Genomic DNA, 17,001 nt, shown 5'->3' on the forward strand with positions numbered 1-17,001 from the left:
TTGAAGCCAAAGAGGATTTTGGGGGGGGGAAGTTATGGAAGTTTTAGTAAAACTTCCTTAGTTTGTTGGAAATTCTGGCACTGTAGCTATGTAGCTTACTTAAAAGGTCAATGAGAATCTCATGAATAAAACCTAGCACTATAATGAAAACTTACTATTTAAAATTTCCCTGGCTTTCCTTGCTCAAAACTGATTAAGAACAGAACTGCTGCTATCCTGTAAAATGCTTGTAAATGAGTCATCCCCTCATCAGCAAAGCCCCAAAAGTTCAGATGCAATTGCCTGGGAAAGAACATTTTCAAGCCTATGGCATACCAGTTGGAAGTTGCTGATAACTTCCAATCCACAGGAGGGCCCTGTTAAAAAGAAGCAGCTCAGATCACTCCTCTTTTCAGGTTTCCCCAGCTGACTGATTAAAAAAGTCACAACAGAAAATTCAAAGGTCACATTTTCTCAAGTGTCGCTGCGAATCCGCTGTCTGAGCAATTAGATGAGATAAGGCTGCAAAATGCTAAAGGGCTGTGAGATTAGATTTAGTCTTCCAATGTTTTGCTGGCTTGTTTTTTTTTTCTTTTTAAATAAACAAAGTGGGGACAGCTTTTCTTTTTCAAATTACAGTTGCATTTGAGGAAAAACCTTACTGGAGATATGCCACTGCCAGAGGGGGAAATACTCTTTTGCTAGATTTTGCTATTTTGCTTGAGGAACTGGTCTAATTTATATCAGCTAAGGGCACATTTTAAGGTGAATAGGAAGCAGAAAGATTTACCTGAGTTTATGCTCTCATGAATCTCTTTTAGTTATCCCTGAAGAACAAAAATGAAGGTCAGTTTTATTGTCTATAGAAGCCAATAAGAAAATTTGAAAATGATGGACTTTGCTATGGCTGATAACTAAGAGAAGATTGAGGATTTTGATCCACACCCAGGAAAATTTTTCTTTTACTATTATAAGGCAATATGTTTAGTTGCTCCTGGACATAGCAGCTCAGAATTGGACTAGTGGTTTATTATAGTACCTAAGGGAAAACCTTTTGAAATAGCTTGTGTGAAAAGGTGTTTGTGGTTTCTTCTTGGCTTGTTCTCCTGGCTCATACCGTTCTTGGGTATGATCAGAGGATTTTGGTTTTAATTTTGCAGATGTTGACAGTGGGCTCCTCACATGATGGTAAGGAGTTGTCATAGGTGTATTCTAGATATGAGAAATTTGGATTCCTGGAAAGACAAGCACAAGGGGAGGTTGGAAAAACCTTGCCAAGACATGTGTTAGTCTGATGAAGCCATGATTTGCTATTGAGTTTTGCTGCATTGTGCTGGGGTATTCAAACAAAGTGGAAATCTTGAGAGACAGATTTACTGGGAGAGCCTTAAGAGAGAAGCTCAGTAGATACATGGCAACAGTGAACTTCTGGGCTTGAACAGAGCATTACTCTGAGGCAGAGGCAACTCTCCTGAGGAGGCATGAACTTCCTTTTAGAAACATGCCCTGTTCAGAGGGAATTACACAGCCTGCTGCAGCAACAGGTACCCAGACTTTGTGCCACCTCCGCTGCAGCATCAGACACATTTGGGGAAAGGCAGGAAAAGGGTGCAGGAAGAAGGGAGTGTGGGCAGCAAAGAGAAAAGCAATTCTTTGCAAAGAAATAAGAACCTTAGGAAAAGCATAAAGCAATTCAGAAAGGTGCTCTGTAGTATGACCCACAGTCCCATGATCACCAGCAACGCTGCAATGGGCCAAAGGTCTGTGTTTATCTTCACTCTAGGGTTAGAAGAGAAACCTGTTGGGTCTGAAATTGCTGTAACAAGATGAGAAAGGCTACTTGGCATGCAATAGTCTCAAGCAAAGGTGGAATAAGGGAAGCCCGACTTACTAAAATGAACGATTTGCAGAGCAAGAAAAAATACGCATCCTGGTTTTACAAGTTTTATCTTTTATTATCAAATTTTATTTGTATTTTTCATTATCAAAGCAAGAAAGCAAACAAACAATCCCAAAATCCCACCCGGCTGCTCCACCTTCATTGAATTACCCAGAACCGTACTAGCTGAATTAGAATGTAGATATAAGACCTTTATTTTAAACAGCATCAGAGTTAACTGCCACTGTTTTAATCCATCAGGAGCTGGTTCTTCCTTTTTTGAGAAGCGCTATCTCAAGCCTGCAGCATGCATTTCACAGCAGGAGAATGTCTCACGAGAAATTCACTCTGGGATACCTTAAGCTGTACTGGAACAGAGAGAAAACAGTTTCAAAGACAGTTTGCTTCTGTGAATTTTGTTTATTGAAGTCTGTGTTTTCATTTGCCAGTTTGGAAAAACAGCGTAACCAGTTTAAATTTTAATCAAGCAGTTTCAGTGTAGGTGGAGAGTAACCCATTTAGAAATTGATGGCCACTTTCTAAGGAGGTGTGAACAGTTACTTCCCTTTCTGCAGAGATGCCAGGAGGGTGGGAAATGGGAACCTTCCTAGGAAAGAAAGGCATGGAGCAAAGAAAAGCCTTCGGCAGAGGGACAGAGCCTGGGAGCAGTTGCAATTGGTGGGACTGTCCTTATGGAAGCAGGCAGATCAGTAGGGGGCAAGGAAAACTACACCACCATGAGCTTGCAGGGAAGGAGGCATGGGGACAGCCACCTCCTTGGCTGCTGAGATGCCAAGGATGGCTGCAAACAGGACTGAGACCGAGAGACCCGAACATTCATGGCCAAGTGGCTTGGAAAACCCTTGCTGTCTGTCCTCTTAGCTCTAGGAGGCTCAGGACATCATCAATACTTGCATAACACAAGTAATTGATACTCCAAAGCATCACATAGGCCTGTCTTGAGGACCATGTTCTGAACCCAGTTCTGATGGCATGAGCCAATGGCTATCTGGATGCAAGCTGCCACTGTTGCTGCTCATGCAAGAGCAGGACTTGGAAACTGCCCTCAGACTACAGGACTGGATATCTTCCTGTTCAGGCCTGTGTCTAGGAAAAAGATGAAACATCAGGACAGCCCAAGGGCATCATGACTGTAACGTACAGCATTGCCCACTTAAGTACTTTCAGATTCCCCACTCTCAAGAAAAATATCTCTGTAAATCATTATTGAGCTTTTATTTCTTCATTTAATATTTTCAGATGCTAACAAATCCTGCACTGATTTGGTCCTCCTTGTAATATGAGGTGATTAAGATCTTTCCTATCACACGAGTGCTTAGTTTTTCCTATGTAGCATATTATAGCACCACTCGACTTGTCGGGAATATTCTTTTATTTTTGCTTTATGAAAGAATTCCTATCTTCCAAACACTCTAATCCTCCTGGAACAACCTCTGTTTCAATTATTAAAGGTAACCTCTTAGACTCCTACAATTAAAAACAAAATTATTTGAAAAGCTGGATTGTTGGTTGGAGCAGACTTCAATTTTGCTACAGCTTTTCATTGAGCAGTGTCACTGAAATCAAGCTGGTACGATGCAGAGCCAGTCCACCAATTCTCTTCAAAGCAGGATGCTTTTCCCTATACAGCAGTCTGGCATTGCCAAGAGTGATAGTCCTCGAAATGGAAATCTGGCTCCTGTTTCTCATTCACAGCCTCAATGCAAAGCCCTGCCTTCTTGCACTGCTTAACTGTGCAATCTGTAGAAAGGACCTCAATGCTCAGCAGAACCCAGTGTTCCCGAACAAAGCTAGAGCAGTTCCCTTCACACTCCAGATAGATATATATCATCTCTAAATCCATCTGCAGCCTTGGGACTGCCTTAGCAACACTAGCCAAAAAATTGCAAATAATTTCACTTGACATTCTTAGAAATACAAAATGTTGCATTTTGCTGTTCCTCAGAACGTTCAGAAGTTTCACTTCCAGGCAATGTTTCAGAGTGAAGAATAACGTCATGTCTTCTGAAAAGAGGTTTATCAGTACCTGAAAATGGCATGTTTCATTTTGCATCAAGCCAAGGAAAACAGTGCCATGATTTGTCCCCAGTTTATTTATTTATCCAAGAGAAATAGATAAATAAAAGAACAAATTGTCTCCAATATTACTTCTTTGTTTTGAATTTTTATTTTTTCATCCAGCAAAGCACAAAAAAATCGAATATCTGCTGGGTTCTTAAGCTGAGTGTTCTCAAATCCAGTGTTGCCAGCCTTGGGGTTTTATGGTGATTCCTACCTTGTTTAATAAATACCATAAAACTTCAGTTTCTTGAAGCATGCAGTCAGGTAGAGAACCTCAGCTTTTTCCTTTAAATGCTTTTTCAAGCTCTCACAGTCTCCTTGGAAAGGCTGGGAGCATGGTCTAAGTGCATACCATTGGTTTCATATCTACATGAAAACTAAATTATCCCCAACAGATTATACTTCCAACAGCAGCTTCGAAAAGGGGGGTTGGACCAGAGGGTATCTAGAGATCTTCTCCAACTTATATTTGCTTTGATTCTCTGATGCCCTCCCTTCACAGGCCAGTCAGAGGGTATTTTACAGTCAGTCTGAGATAATTTCAAGAGCTTACTGTTCATATTGCAGCTCCCACACATTTCAGAGAGCTGAGGATGCTCGGACCCAGTTCTTAGTGTCAAATTTCCATCTGCGAAACTGCTTCTCTGTTGCAGGGCCTTGATGGTCACTGAGAGTAAAGACCTGTCCGTATCACACACTCTTCATGCAAGATTTGGGAAGAGCATAATTATAACTAGCAGGGAGTTCTTTCTAGCTGCCAGAATGGTTTGCTGTTCAAGGTGGACATCCTGATGTCTTTTTTCTTTTCACCATGAAATCATTCTGAAATCTCCTTAAACACTAGGAGGACTGAAAGCTAACAATGTGAAGCTTTTGTAAATGTCTGGTGAGCCCTGGGTCGTGAGCAGTAGTTAGGCTCTTTTGTCTTCATCAAGGCTGAACTTAGGTTGTGAGCAAACCATTGACATTAGCAAAGCAAAGCTAAAAATAAGAAAGAAATACACCTTTAAAAATCCCCTCAACCTAGGCCAAGAGTTAAGGACACTAAATGAAGTCAGACTTACAGACAAAATCAAAGAGAAAATGGGCTAAAGAACAAGCTAAAATGTATTAATCAGGCAAGAGATTAAAACTGAATAAATACAACTGTTTGCAAGTCCTCCAAAACCTACAAATCCTAGCATGTACCCTTCTCATGGTCAGTGACTGGGTGAAGACCTTTGAGTCTGTATTTTGATATGCAGTTGCCTGAACCAGAATAGATGTGTAATCACCACTGCAGTGACCATGTGTCTGACGCAGACTTCTGATATAGGTAATGGGAGGGTTATGCTGTTGTACAGCCCCATCTGCCACACCATGGACATTTACTTGCTTTCTTGTGTCTCTCCACTCCACTGGTCTGTATGGTATCAAATTAATTTCAGGCAATACTTAATTTTGATTTAGCAACAATCGAAGAGAGAAGCTGGCAAAGAGCTGAAACAACAGAAGTCATCCATGACTCCTGACAGCCTGATTCCAGCCTCCCCCTCCTCCATACACAAGGATTCTTAGCAGCTCTCAGCCCAGTAGACAACCTCTAAAAGCCTACCTGCACAACAGGCACTGAAAGGGAGGGCAGGGAGAGATTGATGCTTTCCACTATATACTTAATCTGAAGGTTAGTTGCTTCACTGTTATTGTGTTTAATTGTTCTCACTGAAATGTGTCTAATTGCTTTTCTTTTTACCCATTTGGGTAATAATATTAATAATAATAATTATACCAAGGTCTTTAAAAGAGCAGAAAGTGAAAAAGATATTTCCCATGCAAGCAGGTGAAAAAAAGTGACTTCTAGGATGAGAAATGCTTCTTTCCCATATGAATATTAGCAGCTGACACAGCTACTACCTTGTGTAAGTAAGTCCCTGAGTAAATGTGGGTGTTGGTAGGTGAATGACCAGCTGCTTCATTTTCCCACTATGAACTGAAATAAAGGATTTGCAAAGTTGTATGCTGATAGTACACACATTTCAATATAGCCGCATACATATTCATGAGTGAAAACTGCTCTGCTTCTTAATAGCAGCTTATAGCTAAATGCCAACATTCTTATCCAGAAAAATCTCTCATTTAGCTGGGTGGGAGATCTGCCCAAACTCAGGCGTTCAGGAACTGATTTTAAATGCATACCACAGAAAACAGTTTCCTGATCCTCTTCACCTCCAGCACTAGATGAGTGCTTAGAAATACCAAAATTCAATAGTTACAAGTGTATTTTTGGAGCTGCAAATAATGTGGCCCAGAACAATAAAAGCTCTTCCTCCAGAAAAATCCTCTGCTGCACCACACAGCTTTTCCAACGGCTTGGTGTCTGGTAGCCATAGAACCTACTGGACTTGCTGTTTGCCTATTCATCCACCGCCCAGGACAGAGCCTCGAGGGGTTGGCAAATGGGAAATTGCAGGGAACCAGAGTGCATATTTCCCAAGTCCCAGCTTGCTGGTTTGCAGAGTACTTAGTGATACTTCTGTATGGAAAATGGCATTGGAAATTGGAGTCATTGGAAATGCAGTTCCGAAGCAGCATTTCCAAAAAGAGCAGCAGTTTTCAGCTCTCTGGTTTTCTTTGTTAGGCAGGGAGAAAGCAAGCCTTTCTGAATCACCCCAAAGTCAATGAGGGGCATTGCCACCCTGTCACTCCATGATTAATTACTGCATCTGCAGACAGGGCTGCCAGGAAGCAAGTGGGCATCATCCATGACACATACGCAGTCATGTATTGAAAGAAAAATCCGTACATCTTCCACATCTAGCATGGACTCAGGAGGGGAAGGGGGAGCCTTGCCCCAGTAAATCGTCATCTGCCATCTAGCAGCTGCAAGGGCAACAAAGCTCCTTCAGAAGAAAACAAGAGAAAACCCTTAAGCCACTGGAGGAAACTGTGTTATCATTCATCTTCTTCCTAGTGTAAGTATTCCATCTCTTCCCACCCAAACGTACCCATAACTGTTTTTTCCATAGGTACATCTAAAGTCACTGGTGCTGGAAATTCATGAAAGAAACACAATGGGAATCTTATTATTTCACTGGACATTAAGAGGTCGGGCTTTAAGAAGACCTTTAAACACCACAATAGTGGGAATTCTGATTTTATGCAGTTTTGCTTCATCTTCCCCAGCTGCAGGCACTGAAAGAACTGTGGGGGGTGATTGTGAAGGTAGGGCATATATACATCCTCACAAACACACACAGCCCTGTTGCAAAGAGGAGCACAGGAGATTCACAGTAAGGAGCAGGTTAGGATTTCTTCAGAGCTACTGCAGAACTGCTTGTGCTTAAACGGAAAGAGAATTAAACAAAGGAGCTTTGAAGTATTACTTTCATATGACTACATCCTCTCCCAGGCTGGCACACACCGGAGGGTGACATTTCAGTTACATCCACTCTCCCGGGCCTGTCCCCTGGCTTAGAGCACATACAGCACAAGTGGGTGGTGTTCAGTTTTCACTGCCTTTTTGTCCCAAAGCTGGAGGCATCTTTTTGTTTTAGCGGTGCCTTGTGTTCCTTGGCAAGGCAGAGATAATGCCCTGAGCGGGATTCTATTCACACAGTAGCAGTGGATTAGAGATTTGATTTTCCTTTTTTACAATTTGGTATAGCAGATTGTATTGGGAAAAGAAAATGGATGCACTACAGGGATGTAGCAGAACTTCCCAGATCCCTGCTGCATAGGGGATAGCACTAAAGGGTAGATATATGCAGGCCAAGAAATATGAATACTGCCTCCAGTTTCTTGTTTCCGCTTTCAGAGCAGAGGCCCCATGTGCCTCCCAGCTGGCAGTGCTCTCCATAGCATCAGAGACAAATTCAGTGGTATTCTAGCTTTAATGCCTAATGGGTTGCTATTGCTCTTACTGCCTACCATATCCAAAAAGGAAGTTACCACATTGCTAGGGTGCAGTGGCTGCTTTTTTTTTGGCCCAGAGGTTTCTGACTCAGTCAGATTACAGTCACAACTTGCACCTATACTTAAGCTGCTAGCACAACTGTGTGAATACTGTATCTAGCTCTATAACTCAGTCAGTGAGTTGAGGCAAGGGCTAAACACCTAGTGCTCAGTCTCAGCTGAAGCTGAGATTCCAGCCGTTCCCTTGCCTAAAGGCACGTGCCTCGCACGTATAACAGCAAGCTCACCTCTGCAAGACCCCGTATACTGAGAACCCCAGGGGCAAATGGTCCGAGACAGGAAGGATGTGCACTGATCATTTCCATGGGAAGAGGGTGTCCATTTGGACATTTAGTGAGGGAAATTTGGGATGACCACTGTCACCACACAAACAAAATAGTCACAAACAGTGTGAAAGGGAATTAACTTCAGGAAATTCTTCATACATCTGGTGCACAGCTTAACAAGAGACAGTATGGAGAAACAGCTCCTCTTCCCTTCTGCATTAAGCCACAATTTTCCTCCCTACCCACACTGAAAACTTAAAGGAAACTGCCAACTGTCCCTGGATAAAATACAATAACATATTGACAATATATTGACAATATTTTCACTTCTCTGCCCTTGACATCCACTTACCATTGTGGACTATTTAATCACTGAAGGGAAAGGCAGATGCTGCAGTTTTCTCCACAACAGCAGCATCTTCTCTTTGTTCTTACCACCTTTATACTGGTTTCTTACAGCTAAATAACATCAGGAGGACATTATCAACAGCAGTCCCCTTATCAGACAAAGCCAGAAACCCACCCAAAAGTCATTGAATAGATTGGTTCTTTTCATCTAGCAAAATACATCCCACTGTAGTTTTTCTTTATTAACTCATTTTGAAGCCTTTCTGTGCAGTATGCTTGACACTTAGTCAAGTGTCCTTTGCACTGACTGCTGCTATAAGTTACCGCTTTGGAACAGAAGTTGTCTCTTTCAGAGAAATAATTGGAAGAGGGAGGTGAAGAGTGACTTCAACGCTGCAAATTTGTCTGTATTTTGTGCAACAGGATGGAAGACTTCACTCCAAGGATTCAGACAGGGACAAGGTCCCTCTCTTCATTTATGGTAATATTGCAGGGATAATGGAGAATGAAATTTTATCCATGAAATTTTGCAAGGTAAAATAAAGAGGTGCATTTCTCCCAGAGTGTTGAACCTGGAATTCTGTAGCAGACCTGGGGATACTGTTCCCTTATAGTCTTGGACCACCATGTACTTCCCTTCAAGCAAGAGACAAGATGTAACCCTGAGTCAGTTCTTGCTTTCTCCCTCCTGGGAGTGAGCAGCTGCCATCTTCTTCCTGCAGCACAGCCCTTCCTTGAGCACTGCCTTTACTGCAGTGGTGGGGACTCTGCTCCTCATTCACTTCAGATCATGCTTTCTCCTTGCCTGTCCAGCTTGGAAGCATAGGAAGAAGCAGCTAAGCAAACATCTTTTTCCATGAGCAAGTGATACAGTGAATGCCACAATTAACCCAGCAAAGCTAGTGGGACTGTTTTATGCTCTTTTATTTCATTGCCAGACCAGTCAGGAGGATGTGTTACACTCTGAATTTTTGCAGAGATGGAAGGACATTCATAGCAGCATTCAGTCTTTGTCTCTCAGTCCCATCTCTCCTTTTTACTATTACTTTTCTGCTGGATACTTGGGGTTTATTCCAGACAAGTAACCTATGGCAATAGACTCAGCCAAGAGGGCACTCTTGGAGTGCATTGCACAGATGATGAAAGAATTGGTGTGGGGTGGAACAGGGACAGACATAGCTCTGTTTCAGCAGCTGTCTCAGAAGACTCTATTAAAGCAAGAATTCTTGTGCTGTGACTTGTTACCTGAAAAATACATAGGAAACAAGAATGGGAAGCAAATGCTCAGACTGGTTTATCTGGACGAGACAGTGACTTTTTAATGGATACAGAATGTCGGATGAACAAGAAGATGCTTCTGACATGTTTTAGGATTGGCTCTAGGGACTTCCTGGACAAGCAGACTTTCAGAGCTGTGTGTGTGTAAGTGCAGCCCCATCAGGTCATATACAGAGAGATGCATTTCACATCACCTGGAGGAGGAAAATACAAGAGCTCTTTCTGCATTTGCTTTGTCCACTCAGATATCCTTGTTGTTGTGTGTAGTTCTCCAGAGCTGGATTGAAAGCGCTTATTCAAAACAATGTAATCAATGTGATGGATGGCCATTTCCAGTATTCACATAAATGCTTTCTTAACTCATTATATCCAACAGGTAATGCTGGAGGAAATAACCATAACAGGCTTTAATGTAACAAGCATCTAGGTACATGTACAAACATTTTCTTGATTTATGCTGGAAGAAAAGCAACTGCTGGAAATGCATCTTTGCCAACAAGCGCAGGAATTCTTTGTGCTTTATATATCTTTTATTTATTTTGTTGGGGGCTTTTTGTCTGATAGCTTTTTACATGGCCAAAAATAAACCAGAGGATGGTCTTAATTTCAAACTTGAAGAGACCAAAGTTGATATAGTATCTATCTTGTGACTAGAAATCTCAGACCGAGTTTCCCAAACAGTTCCCCTTAACCTTCATTTTTCAGTATTAATGGGAAAAAATGGAGAATTGCTTTCACTGCAGGGAAAAAGGCATGTATTAATTGTACTGCAACAATATACACTTGCATCAAAATGCCAATTTTTTTCCCTGTCAGCTGTGCTTTGGTGAGAAGCAGTGAAGTACATACACCGGGGATGATAAGACTACACCACTCTTTCTCATCTTGCTGTAAATAGCCTCCAATTATTATTATCTGAGACCTTCAGCCCAGCTCTCTAATAAAACAGTTTTGCATTAGCAAATTCAGAGTGGCCTTAGAAGAGTGTTTATTATGAAAAGCTTCAGGAGCAAAGAAAGGATTTGGCAAAGGAGTTTCTTGGAACTGCATGAAGCAAGCAAAAGTTTGCTCACTTTATGAATTCCCCTGCCAATGAGCATAGCATATAACCAATGCAAACATCAGTCTTACAGACGCTGTTGATGCCTCTGCTTGGTGAGCACTAAAGTCCCTGGTGAGGGGTAAAGCAGCTGCAGCTCTCTTGGCCCTTCTGTCCCGAGGAGCTGCAGCTGTCTTCAAGGAGATGAAGACAGTGGCTGATGTTTTCACATAGAAAGGCATCTGCTAATCGGAAAAGGGAAGGCAGCTTGGAGGACGTGATAATCACAGCCCATCACTAATGCAGATAACAACCTTCTCAGTCATCTCCTGACTGTGTATCTTTTTTCTGCCTCATTGGAGTCCGGGGCGGAGAATTGGGATTGTTATTCATATACACAACCTGGGTTCTTTTTTCAAACAGTATTCCAGCTGGCCAATGATTTTGATTCAGATGAACAGTTCATTTAGTGGTATCGGGATGAAGATTCACTGATTTATATAGCAAAAAACAACTCAGAAGGAAAAAAAACATAGGGGGAAGCCATAAAATATCGAAATAGTGATAAATGTGAACCTGAGTCTTGCCTTAGAAAAAGGCTCATGAATTTTAAGGGTATTCAGACCTACAGAGGAAACCTTTACTCACCAGACAACTGCATGTACATATGAATTAAAAAAGAACTGGAACAGACAGGCTTTATAGAATATTTTAGGACAATAAAATGTTTTTTTCATTATACATCCATCATGCAAAATGTCAAATACAGTTTGCAGAGGAAGTCAAGCAGGAGCCAAAGAGGAAAAGAAGGTCTGAAGGTGAAGGAGCAAGCACCACTGAGGAGTGACAGAAGTCAGAGAGCAGGGCTCCTCCGTGCCCCTGGCTATTTATTTATTTTTATAGCTAGTAACTGTATATTGAGGCAGCAATTTGTTTATTTATTTAAAAGCTTAGATTTACAGAGAAATAAATGACCCTGAAGTTGTTTATTGGAAACTTCCATCCTCCTCAGGTTGATATTTCACTATTTATACCATGTCCTTGGTGGAGCAGAGAGGGGCATGTGAGGAACACCTGAGCTCTGAGAGCCTTCTTTTGGTAGTTACTGTTCCTGCACACAAAGATTTGCAAATTTGGGGTCTTCCTTTGTTTCTTGGGGCTCAAGGCACAAATATTTTCACTTGGCTTTTTATTCAGCAAATAATTTATTCAGGTCTTTGGCAATGGGAAAAGAATTTGGTGAGGACATCTGTCCAGACAACTATGTCCCACCCCGGCAGGACTCACTAGGCAGAAGGAAGAAATCCACTGCCATAGATCTGCAGAGATCTCTCCTTGTTTCCACAGCTGTATATTTGATCATTGAATAGCCACAGGGGGTCAAAGCCTTTCCCCACTACAGATTTATACCAGTAAATATGTAGATTTTTCTCTCTGATGTTGTTAATCTTACTTAAAACCTATATGGGAGTAGAATGCAATCCAGTATGATAATTTTTAAAACAGGCAAGTATTAGCTAAGCTCCTAACTCTTGGATGAACTCTTCTTTTGCAGTATTGTGTTGTGAAATGGGGTCTCTGAAAAGGTTTATTACCCTAGATTTAGACCCAGCTGGTTTTGTAATAATGGGTTCCTCTTCACATCAGCTGTCTTCTCAGAGGGCAAAGGCAATTAGAAAGCAGTGGAAAAGAAACACTACTGCGTTTACATTCTTAATAGTGTTGGCTTGATGCCCTGACTTCCTATGAAATCTGCTTTGAGGATGGCTATTAAAACATAAGGGTGATTGACAAAGGAGTGAAGAGACTCACTTTTGGGTCGTGGGTTTGCGCTCATGCTGGCACAGCAGCGATCAAAGCTCATCATCTGGCCAGCTGTGCCAGTCCCTGCAGTCACATTTCCATTAAAGATTTCCCCCTAGGTTCCCCCATGAGATATCACAGTGGGTCCATGTGGGGAAGGCTGTGCTGGCCCAGGGGCAGGAGGAGCAGTGATTTGGTACCAATTCTAGAGACACTGGTAAGTGGAGGAGCTACTATAATGTCCTCCCCTGACCCAAAAGTAAGCATTTTGTGTACTGCAAGGCTGCCTGCTCACTGGCTGTGAAAAAAGGGAAAGAAAATCTCAGGTCAGTGCACTCTCATGAATTAGTTTAAGATCTTGGTTTTATTGTCTCAAATAGTTCAGAATAGCTCCAGGTTTCAATACAGCTTTTCTGTAACTTCTGACAAGTATTTTCAACACAAATAATGCTCAGGACATGGGAGTAGTGCTTATTTGGTACAGAGGGAATCAGTCATTTCCATAACACAAAGGTAGAAAGTGTCTGAAAAGAAAAAAAGATAGCAATGTCCCAGTAAAGAATACTAATCCCATAACTAAACAGGAAAAAGTAATCCCTAGGACAAAGAAATATTCAAAGGTCAATCTACTGTTATTTTTTGCCTAGGAAATTTCCTCTCTGATTCTGATAAAAATAAAAAGAATGTCATTTGTAAATATCTGTTACTTTTCAGAGGAAAAAAAGAAAAGAAAATCAGGGATTTTTTTCTCCTTTTTCTCTGTAATTGTTCTTTTGGGTTTTACATAAATGCAAAATGTAATGCATCAAACATTGCTATAAATGCAGGCAATCTTTAATGTCAATAAACAGTTCAGTGGGTCTGAAACAGAGCAGTCTTGCAACCTTCCAAAATGGCATCCTAATGTTCTATGTTAATTAAGTACAGATTTTCAAAAGACAGTTAACAGAGCAAGTACAACCAGCAGGTTGGGAATGTTGATTACTCTTCCTTAATCGTGTTGTGAAGCCACCTCCACAAAAATAGAATAACAAATTAGCATGGAGGACAAAAGAACATGGAAATGACACAAATGAATAACAGAGGATGAGATAGGGAATGAGAAAGCAATGGAGACTAAGCTGTGCTCACTTCTCCTCCTCTCTCTCATCCACTTGCACAGAGCTGGCCCAGAAGCCCCCCAGGATCACAGTGACGTCCACCAGCCATTTGCCCTGTGTCACAGCATCATCCCTGAGCCCTCAGTGCCAGGAGAGGTTCTCATTTAGCTATTGTTTATTACAAAGCAAAACACCCGCTCCTTGTCCCCCCACCCTTTGCTGTTTTCTCCCAGCTAAGACATGGAGCACACGTTCTCAGAGTTCTTTGGCTTAAATTTAATTTTTTTGAGGCAATCAACTTCAACAGAGCTGCTGATTGCAGCAGGACAGGGATTAGCGCTGATGTGAACACTTAAAATAGCAATTCCCCACCTTCACAGTACTAGTTCTCACACGCTGCATTCACTGCGGCCGTTGGGGGAAGAAAGGACTGCTATTTTATTTTAGGGAACGTCTCAATGAACAGGCTTTTTCAAGGGTTTTTTTTTCCTACCAACTTTGAATTTCTCTAAAAGTTCCTACAGAAATCAACATTCAAAACTTGTCAGAGAGCTTTGAATCTTTTTTTAATCATCCATCGAGCAGGAAGATGGCAACAGGATGCACTGTGTCATGTTTGTGTCACTGTAATGTGAGGCTTCAGGGATGTGCTAAAACTACCTAAAAATTCTCAGATTCAGTTTGGATAAGCACTTTAAAATAATCTCACTGTTCAGCTAAAATCTTCTTCATTGGCCATACTTCAGGCACAGCCTTTGCCACAGGATTTCCATTCCAGACTTGTTGAAAGCACCTTGAGGAATGATAACTCCATGACTTTCTTCCTCGCGCCACTTCAAATGAGAAGTGCAAAAGAATGAAAAGCAGTGGGAAAGATATCAGACTTTTTCAGCATTTATCACAGTTTATATCATTTCAGGCATGGCAGAATTGTGAGGGGATATCTCATTTTACTGGAACAATTTTAACCCTCTCTGACACAGAGAATAGGCAGTGATTGCCTGGAGGTTTCCAAAATAACTAAAAATAAAATGGCATCAAAAGTTCTTCAAAGGAAAATATTGTATTTTGATTAGACCTGAAAATTGCAGGCCTCTCTTCAATGCAGTGCTCAAGATTAATTCTGATGTAACATCCACTTTTCTCCAGGCTGTGGCTGAGAGGAAATCTGACCGTCTGACCATCTACTCAGCTTCTGTGATGCCCAGGTTATACCTGAAAAGTAGAGACATGCAAAGAAGGGATACAGAGAGGGAACAAGACGCTGCTGCCTTTCCATATGGAGAAGATGGCTAGTAAATCCTGGCCAGTTGTGAGAACGCTGTTGTTCCCACAGCTGGTGTCCTTTAGGGAACAGTCATAGAATCATAGAATAGTTAAGGTTGGAAAGGACCTTAAGATTATCTAGTCGGAGACTTTACTATCTAACCTATGCACAGTTTTTTGCATGCTGTTCTCATATTTATTCTAAACCATATCATTCTGCCATGATCTAAAAATTAGATCTCCATGATATTTCATAATCTTATCCAGAGCTTGCACTGGACCGTCTGAACCACCTCGGAGCTGAATATCCACATTAGCCTACACAATTAGCCCCAGTCACCCATGAAGAGGGCTCATAGATGAGGCTCAGTTCTGTGTAACTGCAAACAAGTGTCCAGCCTGGAGCACACACACCATGAACCTCTAGCAAGCTGCAAACTGTGACGGCTTTGCTGGAAACAGCTCTTCCATCTACTCATGCTCCTTTCTCTTGCCCTGGCTGGCTCCTCAGCTTTTCACTATGGCCTGTGGTTTCTGCTTCCCTCCACTCTGCTGTGCCTGCTGGTGAAGCCAGCCTGGTGTGCAGGCACTGTTGGTCCTCTCAAGCTGCTTGGCTGCAACTGTTGAGTCCACCTGCCCTTCTGCCTTCTGCAGCCACCTGGTCTTTGGGCTTTTCCTGTTGTTTTGGGGTTTTATTATTATTGGCAGGAAATCCACCAGCCAAAATGGTTCTGGCTCTCCAGGGAGTGTACAGCTCTGCACAGGTCGTAAAGAGAGGAATGGAACAAAACCACCATGCTGGACAAGCAATTTCTGTGAGACTCGAGGACTGTGCCTCAGGCTGTGAAGACAGAAGACAAAGGAAGCAATAACTGTTGGTTGGCTTGGCAGGACACCCATTTCATTACTGCATTGGCAGCCCCCCTAAAGAAACACTGCACACATCCAAACCATCAATCCATATCTAAGTAGTAAATAAAGAAGAAAGATGAGCAAAGGGAGGAATATATGCAAACAGTTCTCACTCCTACAATAGCATCCTGTTGCTCTGATGTTTCAGCAGGTGCTGGCAGGTACTGTCCTCTCTCACCTCCCATAAACCTGCGGAGCACGTAAAATGAAAGACCTCTTTTAAAGGGTTTCTCAGAAGTGCTGAGCATTTTGAAATACTCTGCTAATACTAAATTGAGAATTCTGGTCTAATGGCTCTGCGTCAGATACCAGCAGTAACGACTGTTGAGTTATGTTGTGGAAGAGGCTAGGAAGGACACTGTAGTCCCAGTTCCCCAGGCAACTAGAGTATCCTTCTTGAAAAACTACCATGTGGCAAAGCCTGATAAGACTCAGATAGGGCATACTGGAGTGTACCAGTGCAGAGACCAGTGAGAAAGCTTTGAAGACCAGAAAACTGCCAGGGAGGAGCAGACATTCATTACTGAGGGTCTGTGAGCTATTTGTGCACATGCCCATGTGCTTTTTACGCTTTGACGTTCCTTGTCAGCATCTCTCCATTCCTAAGATAAAGGGAATGTTCTTATGCATAGGACATAGCAGGCGAACTGTTGTGTTCGTCTGAGTACAACACATCAAATACTCAGGAGAATTCAAAGACACGTCTTGCTAAACACCTTTCTGACAATTCCATATTGTCCAGTGAAAAATAGGAATGCCTTTTTTTTAATGCCATGACTGTGGACAAAAGAAATAGCACAAAACCCAAAAATGAATGAATTTTACTGAGTCTGAGCAGATCTTAGATTCGAAGCCAACAGGTTCAATTCATTGTTATGATTAAAGCGCCAAGCAATGAACTGAAATAGTGCATCCAGATTTGGAATCTCCTAACCTAAGACATGAGGAGCGATTTTGTTTGTCTGATCCTCCTCCTCTACACCATCCTGGGGAGCTGATTTCTGAACTCCCCCCCCAGCACATGAGAGACCTTTTGTGCAAAGCTCGTGTGGGTAGAGCAGTTTGAAAACCAAACTTCCTCCAAGTGAGCATAATTTC

Source organism: Pezoporus occidentalis, unplaced genomic scaffold, assembly GCF_034315485.1.
Source record: "Pezoporus occidentalis ecotype Australia unplaced genomic scaffold, CSIRO_AGI_Poc_V1 ctg142, whole genome shotgun sequence".
In the NCBI taxonomy this organism is placed as follows: Eukaryota; Metazoa; Chordata; class Aves; order Psittaciformes; family Psittacidae; genus Pezoporus; species Pezoporus occidentalis.